Here is a 13655-nt window from a genome sequence, read left to right as displayed (position 1 = left end):
CCTACTTGGTACATCCACTTTTACTGACAGGTGTACAATGAAGAAGAGGGCTGGCCTCTTGACATTTAATATAGACTTGCCATCAAGTAGATTAGAGAGGAATCCCCACGTTGTGGGAATGGTTAGGGGATGGGGCCCTTTGGTTAGTTACTATGAGAATCTATTGGTGACCTAAGAGATGGGGAAAAGTCAAACAGGCTCTTTTAGGCCCATAAGATGACATGCCTCCCTAAATGATCATGTGTAATTACACACTTTATAGCATTTCTAAAGTGATATGAATTGAATAGTGTTAGAAATTGGGTCTCTAGTTGGCAGAGGTATACACAGATGTGCAAGTAGGGACCACAATCCTAGTGCAGGTAAGTCACTACACAACCTAAATTATCCTGTGCTCACCCTTTGGTAGCTTGGCACAGAGCAGGCAGGCTTAACTCAGAAGGCAATGTGTAAAGTATTTGTGCAATACCTCATACAGAAACAAAGTGATAACACCACAAAAAGTACTCAACACCAACTTTGGAAAATAGGTAATATTTATCTGAACAAAATAAGACCAAAACAACAAAAATCCAATAGGCACAAGTCAAGATATTATTTTTTAAAGGTTTAAATGAGTCTCAACTCTTAAGGATCAGTGGTTGTATCCGTATAACGCACAGTAACTGAAATGCATAAAAAATAACGACGCACAGGGGCCGCAAAGGAGGAGATGATTTGTAAATTAAGGCACTGCATCGGATTTTCCGGCGCAGACAGATGATGCATACTTTCTTTCTACGCTACAAGATGATGCGCCTATTTCCAGGAGCGCAACCTTGGTTACTCTCTGAGATAGTTTGATGCCCAGGGACGATGTGTTGAAAATCCTTGATGTGCTGGTAAGAAGGAGCAGGTGCTGCATCAATCCAGTAGGCAACACCGGGATCTTTCAGCTGCGATTCCGCCACTGTGTTCATTTCTGCAGGCATTGCGTAGATTTTCTGATGCACAGGGATTTTCTTCTCTTTGGGTGAAGTCTTTGTGGCCCTGAGACTTCAGGACAGGAGGCAAGCTCAATCCAAGCCCTGGGAGAGCACTTGTGGGGAAGGCAGGGCAACAAGCAGGGCAGAAGTCCTTCCAGCAGAGCAGTCCAGTTAAGTCCTTTGGGCAGCCAGGCAGTCCCTTTAACAGAGTCCAGCTGTAGATGCAGAAGTGTCTGATTAAGTAGGGGTCAGAGACCCAGAATATATGCTCAAAAGTGCCTTTGAAGTGGGGAAAACAAGTTCCCCTTTCAACATAGCCATGTCTACCAGGAGCCTTGTGGGTGGTTACTAGTCCTTTGTGTGATGGCAGGCTACTGGCCTTTGAAGTGTAAGTGAAAGCCCCTCCACCTTTCCTGCCAAGGGAAACTCATCTGTATGCAGATGAATGCAAATGCAGCTGAGTGTGTGTGTTTATGGCTGTCTGGGTGGAATGCACAAAGGGAGCTGTCAACCAGCACAGACCAGTCATGGATTGGAGACAGGCTGAAAGGCACAGGTGGCAGTAAGTGCAGGGAAACGCCCAGTTTGCAAAAATGGCATTTCTGAAATAGCAATGTAGAATCCAACTTCACCAGAAAGTAGGATTTCTTACTACCATGTCGATCATATCAAATATGACATGACTACTTCACTCAGATCAGAATTCACCACTTAAAAGTATAAAAGGGAATTTCCAATGCTGGCCCATGAGAGGAGCAGACTTCACATTACAGAACAACAACTTTGGGAGTTTTTCACTACCAGGATATGCAAAACTTGTAAGTGCATGTCCTGCCATTTACCTACATAGCACCCTGTCCTATGGGTTACCTAGGGCCTTCTTTAGGGGTGGCACATGTAAGAAAAGGGGAATTTAAGGCTTGGCAAGTAGTTTTAAATGGCAAGTCAAAGTGGCAGTAAAACTGCACATACAGGCATTGCAATGGCAGGCCTGAGACATGGTTAAGGGGCTACTTGTTTGGGTGGCACAATCAGTGCTGCAGGCCTACTAGTAGCATTTATGTTACAGGCCCTGGGCACATCTAGTGCACTTTACTAGGGACTTATAGGTAAATTAAATATGTATATTGAGTATGAGCCAATGTTATCATGCTTAGGGGAAAGAGCACAAGCCATTTAGCACAGGTCAGGAGTGGTTTAGTGCGCAAAGTCCTAAAACTAGCAAAAATGAGATCAGAAAAATGGAGGGAGGCTGGCAAAATGTTGGCGGAAGACCACCCTAAGGCTGTCAGGTAAAACAAATGGTAAGTCCCATTTGCACAAAAGTAAGCTTGTAAGGTGGAAATAATCAAGTGTGATCTCATTCCAGTTGATACGTAGTAACAATATCCAGCGTGGTTGCGCTCTAATGCAGTGGTTCCCAACCTTTTGACTTCTGTGGAGCCCTACTTTATCATTAGTGGGACCCAGGGACCCCCACTGAACCAAAATTGGAATCCATTAAGTTATTACTGAAAGCTGAGGACCTAACCTATTATTATTACTTAATTTTCTAAGTAGTCTCTGATTCTTTGAGGAGGCTTTGCAGACCCCCAGGGGTCCCCAGACAACAGTTTGGGAACCATTGCTCTAATGTGTACATCCAACTTTACAGATATTTGCACTGCATCGCAACCAACACTCTGCCATTATCTTTTGTTTGTAATCCAATAATAACAATTTATTTTAAAAAAGTGCAGGTTAGAATATTTGTTCGGGTACAAAAGTAAACCTTTCTTATGGATAGTATTGATAGCTATACAGTCTTGACACAAAGATAATGCGGAACCCGCTAAACGTGAAAGCACTGAAATTGCAATGAATTTCGAAGAGGGAAAGTAAATTTCAAAGATTTATTTTTACTATTTATTTTGTGATATTACATTTGAGGGAAGGAGACCCAGGGGGCGGGAGAGAGCCTCCAGTATTTTGATAGACTGGTTTAAGGGCTCACAGCAGTATGTATACAATCATATAAGCCATCCTGGTGGGTAACTACAGTGAGGATAAAACGCATTTAGCAGGGGTTTATTTGCAATTATTAATTTCCCAATATTCCCAGGGCTTTCATTCCAGAGGTTTTGACTTGCCTCATTAATTCTGCAGCATTTCAGGAGGTGACAGTTTCACAGACTTTGACTTGCATCATTAATTCTGCGACATTTCAAAATGTTACCTTTCCCATTAATGCAGCCATTTTAAAACCTGGCTTAGGATCCCCAAGCAGAGCACTTCGTTAAGACCTAGACATCAGGATCAGAAAAGTGCATTTTAAGTAGTGTTTGTGGTCAGTGAGATGAGTGAAGAGTGGCCAGTGTAAAGGTTTCCCTACATTCTGGAAATCCTACTGTTAGCATTGGGTACTGGAAGTGTGGACAGCACCGGCTCATGACAGATCACACCTTTAACCATTCCTGGAGAGTAATTTGCGCTTCCGCGTTTGACGGTAAGATCTATGCCTTACATAAGGTGACAACACACTGCAACAACTCTCAATAGCAGGCTTACATTGTTCACAGTCCTTACCCTCGATGAAGGAGACCCTGCCTTCAGAGTGGTATATGTCAGTTCTGGGGAGACCGGCCTCTCTGTTTGATCATGTGACCCATCTTACGCCAGCATTCTGTTTACACGTGGAACTTTCGTCAGTTCTTTCTCGTAGACATTAGCAAAGCTGTTTCTGTCACAAGTAGAACACTAATTTGATATATATACACGTAGTACCACGCAGGTCTAATAATTCAGTTACTGATAGCACTTAGAGAAAAAGCAAATACATATAGGGGCAGATTTATGAAAGTGGCGCTGCACCAAGTGCAGCGCCACTTTCCCTGCGCCCCTTAGCGCCCCCCTACCGCCACCATGTGTGCGCTGTATTTAAAATTTGACGCACCATGGTGCAGGGTAGGGGGCAATAGCGTCATTTTTCATGTCGCTATGGATGTACTCTGTAGGAGTAGTGCCAAAATATTGGCGCTACACCTGCAGAGTACATAGGGGCCCATTATAAATAATGGAAGCCCCCTTTTAATGCCTGCTCTGAGCAAGCGTTAAAAGTGCTGTACAAAATGACGCAAGGAAATCTTTAGATTTCCTTTCTCCATTTTTTCCGCCCCCCTAATGGGGGATTGCCCCCTTTGCATACATTTAGCCTGGCACAGGAATTTTGTACCGCTTGTACCGCAAAGGGTTACAAAGTGTCATAATGCATGCATTGCGCCACTTTGTAAATATAGCGCTAGGATTTTGGCCTCGTTGGCCCACATTAGCATTAAAAAAACTACGCTATTGTGGCGCAAGGTGGTGCTAGGGGCCTATACATATGCCCCATAGTTTTCTGCAGCTTTATCGCAATGATATTGTCACTACATTAGAGGAAAGAATGTATCCAAAACACTGCAATACACTTGTATATAATTTAGAAATTTAGAAAAAAAGGAAGTGGCCGTGGGTTTTAGAAAGTGTTCTTTCAGCCATAGCAACATCAGTACCTTTGAATACTTTATTAATGTTTGCTACATTTTCATTGTGGTTTATACCAACGTGGTGTAGTATACAAGGCCACTGGAAGACACTGTTCTTTAGGACGGAGGAGCCCACAGGAAGAAGGAAGAAGGTATGGTTTAAGATGGCGGAGGCCACAAAAAGAACCTTTCAAACAGTGGAATCCATAAGAAGAAGATGTGATACAAGACAAAAGAGTCCACAAGAAGATGGTGCCATTTAAGATGGAGGAAGCCAATGGAACAAGATGAGATTTAAGATGGAGGAGCCACTGGAAAAAATGTGTCATTTAAGATGGAGAAGTCCACTGAGCGAAAGTGTGCATACTACATACTTGAAAAGAGGAAAAAGAATGGAAAGATGACCACCTATGAAAGTCCATGCTTATGATGCTGGGGAAGAAAATAAATGCAATGCAAACGATCCCGGCTACAAAGACCATGATTGAACAAAACACCCCAAAAACCTGGGTAGCACAAATTACATCATAGGCCCTATGACCTATTTCAACACCAAATGGATGATCTTTTGTCCACCTTTAACCCTACAACAGTCTCTTATTGACTTCTTTCTGGTGGTCGAGGGTAAAAAAGGTATGGAAATCAGAGAAACTGAACAAAGTATTAAAGCCCTATTTAGTTTCAACTCCTATAACAGCCTTCTTGACCACTGAGCCCATGAATTACAAGGGCAGTGCCAAGGTACCAGAGAGCAAACCAGGGGTATCAGCTGCCACCCCTAGCTACGACTTATTGGCACTCATTCACATGTATTCTGCTGTTGGCTAAATCTACCACCTGCTCTGATTTGCCTGCAGAGAAAATGAAAAATGCCTGCCATGTGCACGGTAATCACGTCGAGTGAATGACAACTGAGCGCCCTTCACTTGCAGAAGTCAGATTTTCTTTCCCCGCGCCGTCCACTTATTGTAACTGAAATCCTGAGGAAGGTTTGCATCTGCAATCCCCCTGTGTGCGAACTGTGCTTCTATAATCAGCCCCGCTCAGCGGGCCTGCAAATTTGACCCACTTCAAATTCTGGAGGCGTTTGAGACTCACTGCTTCTAAGTATTGAGTGACTTGAAAGAGTTCTGTGGCAGAAACGTTGATTAAATTAGCAACGGGCTCCTGCCGCTCGCATAAATGAGTGCATTATAAGAAGATGCTCACGGAGAACATATGTTCCTGTGCCCTCTGCCGACACCAGTTCTCGACTAACAGAGAAGGCGTACCAGATGGACAGTACTCATAATTAGCCCTATTCCGAACATCACCACTAACAAAGTAACAGAGACAGAAGGGGCTGAGCGGCGCTGCCGCTATATCTGCACAGGCACTTTCTATAACATGGACTGCCATCCACGTGGGAGGTAAATTACTTGCTTCACGCATCAAAAAAACAGGTTGATGCTATAAATATTTCCTATTCCCCAGTGCCTGTGTGGGGAGAGAGGGAAGTGAGCTAGAGCAGCCCCAAAGAGGTTAACCCTAGTTACAGCTGCACTGGCATCTGATATGTATGTAGCATTATGCAATAAATCCTTAGGGACTTTTCTGAGTTGACTTCTGAATTTCTCAGAACAGCCTTTAAAAAGTTTTAGAAACTGGCAACAGAAGTTATTTTCATGATAATAAATACCTGTAAAGTTACTTGGTCAAATAATTCGACAAAGAAGGAAACAATGGGTCTAATCCACAAGAAGATACCTAGCAGGCCTAAATATGTTTACAACTGGGTAAGTTATGTCATTACTGTGTCAGTTATGCAATAGTAAAACTGGTGTGAGGAGTGGGCAGATCAAGGTGAGGTTTGTACAGCATGCAAGTTTTGTCAATGCCCCAAAACCCATGAATTTGTAGACATTTAAAAACTTCTCTCTGCCATTTCTACCAGGGGCGGCTCCTTCGCTATGGTGGAGGAGCATTGCCCCCCGCCCCACCTGCAGCTGCAAAACTTTTGCAGTAAAAATATAATAAACTAGGTGTATTATGTTTTTACTGCAAAAGGGGCGGGCCACAGGCATGACAGAGACTGAGGGGGAGTGCGCATGTATGTTTGGCAGGCTGTCTTGGGCATCACCCTTCTGGTCTGCCCACACTGGAGGGCAGACATGCACAGTGGCCCTGACCTCCTCTCACTCCCACCAGTCATGGGCACAGTAAGCAGGGATGGCAGGCCATATGGGGGAGTACTGTGGCACTACCCCCATCCTTGCTAGTGCTTTGGGGCCCAGGGATGGTTCCTGGGCCCGTCCTCTGACTTCACGGAAGTGCAACAATGCTCCCCGACCTTCTCTCCCTTGCGGAGCCCTAGGATGGGGTCCAGAACCCCTCTGGCCATCTTCACGGGTGAGGGGCACGATAGCGTCCCCCAGCTTTGCTTCTGTGTGGGGCCCAAGGATGGGTTCCTGGGCCCCTCGGCAATCTTCACAGGGAGCGGAACAGCGCACCCCGGCTTCTTCTTTGTCCGCCAGCCCTGCCCTCAGCTGGTAGCCATCTTTGCAGGGAGCATGGCGGCGCTCCCCTTCTGTGCTTCCTTGCAGGGCCCCAGGATCCGGTGCTTCCTCATGCCAGCCGTTTTGCATGGATGCATAACAGCGCTCCCCAGCTCCATGTTTCTTTGGGGAGAGCCCCAGGGCCCTGGCCCACCCCAGGGGCAAATTGAAGGTCGGCAGCAAAGCCCCACTTGCTTCGCCGCTGGCTAAAGAAAGGTCAAGGGTCCCCAAACTTTAAAGGCCGATATCTCGGGCCCCGTTGTCTCCCCACTGGTCCTGGGGTCAATCAAAGTCAGAGTCCTTGGTCCTGGGGACAGTCAGGGGGCTCCTCCTTTCAAATGTCCATGGCATCAGCGTCTGGTCCCAGGGTTCCTCAGCAAAAGCACATTCCAAAAGAGGGAGCCTTCCCTTGTGCAAGACCTTTTAAGTGGGGGCAGAATGTCCAGAAGGGATGCGCCTCTGGTCTTTATGTGCCACATCACCTTTCCACCCCTCTCTCAAACTTCCTGCACAGTCTTCTGGGATAGCTCAAAATGGTGTCGTCCAGGAGTCAGTTGCCACATGTGCTCTGAGAGACTCAGCCCCTCCTCCCTGACATTCCTTCTAGGGCCTCTCAGGCCCAGTTCCTGGCACGGAATGACAGCTGGCTGATTAATGCAAGTCCCTGCTCTTGCAGCTGGACAGAGCAGTAACTGACCCTAATCCTGTGCTGTTTCAGAGAAAGATGACATTCCTGGATGACCAATAAACTGTACAAATATGCTTTTGTAACCCACTGCATTATGCTTTTAATACAGGTTACAGTGCACATTGGTGCGACTCTGGAGTCTGTGGAGCCTACGGAACTGGAGTTGCGACCTAGGTCAGCCTCTCCAATTGACATGTAATGGAGTGTCCCTACAATCAAGACAGTAAGCACACTGACTATCCCTCACATGTGTACACCTATCTCATTAGGCCTTATCCAGGTCACCTCCCCGTCTGCATGGTCCCTCCAGCGCTAGGCTGCCTACAACTCTGACTGCGCAAGCCAGGAATCCTCCCCGCACAGCCCTCACATGGGTGCTCACATGTGTTCACAGTTGATCACGTGTACCAAGCCCTGGGCCTCCTACCCTGCTGCGTCCCAGCAGCCTTGGCTTAACAAAGCGGCACAGGTGGTAAACACGTGCAGTCCATTTTACCATGAGTTTACTGTGGGTGAGCCCCAAACTATGAGGCTCCCTCACAGTAAAAGGTGAAAACCAGGTGATCCAAAAACAAAAAATCAGGGCAGACCCGATAGTCAGAACCGTCCTCTCACAGTATATATGTTCATTAGATGCTCAGAACCCAACATACTTCTAAATAGATCCAGTAAGAACCTCTTGTGACTGGTCAACTGATCTCCAGTGATATTTATTTTTCAACAAATCCTATTCTAACCTATCAGACAGCGCAACAGTACACAACCAGCCCACACAATTAAATTCCTTTATTGATCTACCAGTTTTGGGGCACAGCTGCTTCTGCCAAGAAAAGCCTTTCCCAGCCAGCACAGAGCAGGCTGGGATCCTTGCCTGGCAAATGCCTCACCTGTTGGCTGAGCCTGGAAATGATCCAAAAAAACGTATGCTTTGCTCAGTCTGGCACTGAGAGAAATGATCCCAAAGATGCATCTGTCACTGCCAATCCAGGGGCCAAGAAGTCATGCAGGAGAGCTGTGGCCCAGAGCTGGCATCACCATATCCTGGGCAGAAAGACTGGCTGGAAGGAGGGCAAACACAGAGAGTAGAGGCAGTCACTGTCATGGGCAAAGGAAGGCACTGCCAAATGTGAAGAGTACAGCATAGCAGGAACAATGGAGGCAGACCACTGAAATAAGAGATTAGGGGCCCCTCCTATTGCATGAGGTGTAAGATGTCAGTGAGTGCTACCTCTTTGGCGAGAGTACTGTACAGAATAAGTGTTTAACTACAAGGAGAGTGCTGTGACTGCCAGTGTGGTATATCTGCATAAAGAGGGCTATCTATGAAAAGTGTTGTGACAGGACTCCAGTAATAGGGCTGAGACAGGAGGGTAAGTACTGGGAGTCAAGAGTGTTATAAGCTGATAGTGGTGTGATAGCAATGAGAGTGCCAGGAAGAAAAACACTGTTATATAGAAGTCTGCTGTGAAGGGAGAGGCTGACTGCAGGAAGAGTGCTAGGAACAGAGTGCTGTAACTTCAAGAAGAGTGCAATGAAGAGAGAATGCTGTAAAATGATCATGGAAGGAAACTGAGAAGAGCATAACGCTGTGCTGAAGCGTTACAAATAATCGTAGATGCTGGCAATTGCTCTAGGTTGCATTCCAGTCCATTATGCTTGTTGGACACTATGCTAATACAGACATGGGCAAACCAAATGCAAATTCGGCTTGGTCCATCCTGAACAGCTAGACCATGGGAATGCAACCAGCCCTTGACATATTTCTGTCATGTTCAGTGCGGCTTATATGTGAGTCTTTTTCAGGGCAAGGACCAAAGTGATTTTCATATGGTTGGTCCCTTTACATGATTGTAGAACAGCTACAAAATGATTGAATGAAAGCGGCCTATAGTGACTAACTAGCGGTTCAGATTAATTCGTGGATATCTTGCCATCACTTCTTTAGGGTATAAGTGGGGAGAAAGATGTGAAGCAACTTTGAGACGTTTGCTGTAAAGAGAGAATGCTGGGAAGGCATGGCGAATTATCTCGAATGCTGTAAAAGTGCTGTGGAGACACAGTGCTGTGGCCACAGGGAAAGTGATGGCATTGTACTGAGCAATGTAGTGACAGCATGGAGCAATGCACAGTGACTGCACCTGACATGGCGATGTGCACGGTGAAGCTCAGCTCAGCACAGCAGATGTGTCCTTGGACTTATGAGCCAGATTGCGACAATACAACAGATCATTCAATTCTCAGGTATTTTGCTTCACTCCTAAAGATTTAAGAGGATCATTTAACACAAAACACACCTTTTAAAACCTACTTGACATAAAGGAAAACACTGTGCAGCAGATAAAATAGAATACTGTCCTGGCTAGCACTCTCCCCCGTTATGAATGTGTCAGATATTTAAAGAAAAATTTAAATTCGTTTTATATCTTGCTAATTTAGGGAAGCAGCTAGCAAATTTAATTCTCCATCTACTCTTCACATTTATTTTTCACCAGGCCAGTGCCTAAGGGAAGTGTGCTTTCAAAATGTACTTTGTATCTTAATATTTATAAATAAATATTTGATTTCAATTAGCAAGCAATCTATGTTATGAACTGATGATCTTTCCACAATGAGTGGTACAAACAAATCAGGTGGTAGAATGCCCCTAATGAACTGTCTTTCTAACTGAAGTGTTAACCCTCCGCCCCCCAAAAGATTGGCTCTCTGGGCCCCTGGTGACAGACTACACCTGCCAGTTCTTCCTGCTGCTCTGGTGGTCTTGTACGATTAGGCAGTAACTCCAGTTCTGGTGCAAATAGGCGCACGCACCTGAACAGGGATTATAATTTATGTAGTAATACCACACCTGGTACTGGGTGCGCTACAACCTTTCACGGTATCAGGGCTCTCTGATTGAGGTATTCTGTGCATGGGCCATGAGTTTATGGGGTTTATTTGTTTACTAAAATGATGCATGGTTTGCGTTTCAGAATACTATGAAGATGCTATGTATTGCTCATCCCCTCTCGTTTTCTGGATGCCAGCTTGCCAGCTCTGCAGCACACATCTGCAGTTTCTATTTCTATGCATGGTTGGGTGTTTTCCAAGAAGTCACATTCTAGATCACTTCACAGTGTCACTCAGGCTGCCTTCAAAAAGTAGTCATTCGGACATTAGGGACTTGGCGGTGGCAGTTTAAGGCATCTGCGGCGCTAATTATAATTCTTGAACTCCCTCAGCAAAAATGCTTTTATAATGCAGTGTGAGGAGCAAACTAAATATTGAAAAATGTTTACCATGGACACACAATCCAATACCTTTTCATAATCAAGAGAAGAAGGTAAAAGGGGCCTGGGCAACTTCCAAATAAAGGGAGTTATAGCGTGTTCATAGAAAGTACAATATTTGAATAAATCTTGAGAATTATACAAAGTTTGACTTTGAAGCTGCTCTCTGTGATGGTGCATGCAAATCTACGTCTCATTACATCTATGACTTCGTGCACAGGCTTAAGCGTTCACTAGGTTCTGATAAATGTATGCGCCAACACATGTTGGACAACACACTGCCCTTTATAGGATTAGGGACAAGTAATTTCAAAACGGAATTCCTTCTTCTAGCATAATCTTCAATAGGCTCCCGGAACCTTGCCATGATAGTGTTTTTTTATTCTATTCCCGATGGCTCCGGAGGGATTCAAATGCTTCTGTTGCAGAAATGTGCATTTGTTGATATTTGGCAATTTTTTTCATTTCCCGGCTGGGCAGGAGAAGGTGCATGCAGGGCTTCTTATTCTGTGGCTGAGGGTTCGTACCTTTTTTTCATAAAGATCTACAGTAGCTAATTTGTAAGTTTACTGCGGTGTTTTGAAGCCTTAATTATTGTTGTCCTTTTCCTGAGTTCGGAAAATCATCAAGGATTCATATGGGTACTGGTTTGATTTCTAAACAGGATTGCCTGTGGTTTTATCTTTTATGCAGGATTATGGCCGGCCATGTTTACGAAGAGGCTTCAGTTGTTTCTGAAGTGTGCTAGTCTATTTCCTAATTCTATGGCGTGATAATATAGAAATATGCTGTGCTAGTGATTCTGCTAGATTTAAAAGGGAGCAGTCCCGAAACAACCAATCGCTGAAAGGAATCTACCCCAAGACTCCTCTGTATATTTTCTCTTGCTTGATTCCCACTAGTGACCTGCAGTGGAAGTGACCGGTATGCACATACGTTTGACCCACGTGTGTACACACTTTCAGAGCAACCTCTTGCAATTGGTGGTCGAATGGGGTTCAGACGAGGTCCATGCTGTCTCTGAAGATGAGAAGGAACATTGGTAGCTGTGTGCGTGGCTGAGCTGGGGTTTAATCTCTGCCTTTGGTCAAGTGAATGCGCTTTTGAGTATCCTTCCACGCCCACCTGAGCATGCATCCCACTGTCCTCCAGGTACTCCTGTGCCATAGACAGGGGTGCAGCCCTAACGCATCAGAGCCTTAGTAGATGTACACAAAGAGGTGTGTGTTGTGATTAAGCAGTGGATCCAATCTTGTAGGGTTCTTAGAGAGGCGTCCCATTGCTGTGGGTTTTCTCAGTGAGTGGTAGTTTTTCCTCATCTGATATTTATACGGAGGCTTTACTCCGACAACAAAGTACATGCGGGTGGAAAAAACCAACAGGACATCAGCAGAAGATCGCAGCCTCAAATGTATTCCCATCACTGACACTAAACACTAGAATTTACCAGCCCTTCATTTTTGCACTAAACTTTGGCTTTTGTGACAATTGCACACTTTTCACAGCTTTCCTAATTTCATTTGAAAGAAAAGAAACAAGCATTTGTAATGCAACCGGTCTCGCGTTTGCTTGAGCTAGAGCAATTAGCATTGTAAACTCCTAACCAGACTTTCTTTGCCACATAAAATGTAAAGGAAAAGTTTCACCTAAGCAAACTGATGGCCGCCATCAGTGCAAAGCAGACACACAAAGGGAAATAAAAGTTCACTCGTAGTGAAACCTATTGGCAAAAGTGCAATTATCCATGTAACCGGCAAAGTTAACTAACAAAAGTGCAATTCACTATGTAACAGGGTTAATGTCATGCAAAGCGCTCGACTTCTGCCCTTCGAGATCGTTTATCCTATTAATCAGGGAAGATCAGGGAGCTAACATAGGCCAGCGGAAACGGCAGGGGGATATGACTACTGCCCCTAAGTCAACCAGTGGCTCTACTCTTGACCCGATCTTGGCCCGCGCAGAAGTGGTTATAACAACTTAAATGAACCTAGCTGATCAGTGATCATCATTAGATGTGGGGGTAGGCCACTGTATTCTGCCACCTGTTGCTGTTGCTCAGCCAGCGCTTCATTCCCATTCCGGCCTTGTTGTCTTAACTAACCTCTCCAGTATTCCAATTGTAATTGAGGAGTTCCCGACTGTGTATGCTTCCCCAGAAACCCTTTACAACAGCATGTGGACACCTTCAGCCAAGCAAAAGCACCAACCTAAACAAAGTGGGAACATTAAGCGATGGCAGAATTTCCCAAGACAACAGGACCTTTATGGAGACCAGCAGGTCCTTTTGGCACCTCTTAATTCACACTGGGACTGTATATTGGACAAGTTTAAGGATGTTATTCCACAAAGTGTGGCCTCATTGGTGGACAGACTACTTAACTTAGAATTTGCCGTTTTTTATTTTTCTAAGACTTGCACCACTATTATCTCTAACATCAATACTTTTTCCTCAGGTACTGTCAACTTCAGTCCCTTCTGTCATTTTTGGTACCCCTGGGGGTATAGGAAAGCCCCTTAGCTCTCATCTGTCCCTCCCCACCTCAAACCTTCCTCCATCTGATACAAATATCCAGGCCTTGGCTACCTTTTGTAGTGGTGGGCAGCCCTATCGCTCCTGGATCAGTCAGTGTGACAGTCAACCTGGTAAGACTGGTAAGTTGTCCTTATGTGGCGATTGTGACTGGGGGTTCCTCAACTTA

The 13655-nt window shown here is 45.1% G+C and overlaps 1 protein-coding gene across 1 annotated transcript in view; it reads right to left on the bottom strand.

Annotated features, from left to right (window-relative positions):
- The window catches only part of CAMK4 (calcium/calmodulin dependent protein kinase IV), an 892231-nt gene that overhangs the window by 742334 nt on the left and 136242 nt on the right, over positions 1 to 13655 (bottom strand). The window lies entirely within an intron of this gene.

The sequence above is a fragment of the Pleurodeles waltl genome, chromosome 1_1 (genome assembly GCF_031143425.1).
Source record: "Pleurodeles waltl isolate 20211129_DDA chromosome 1_1, aPleWal1.hap1.20221129, whole genome shotgun sequence".
NCBI lineage: Eukaryota > Metazoa > Chordata > Amphibia > Caudata > Salamandridae > Pleurodeles > Pleurodeles waltl.
The sequence above is the reverse complement of the archived record's forward strand: the minus strand, read 5'-3'. Positions and strand labels throughout refer to the sequence as shown.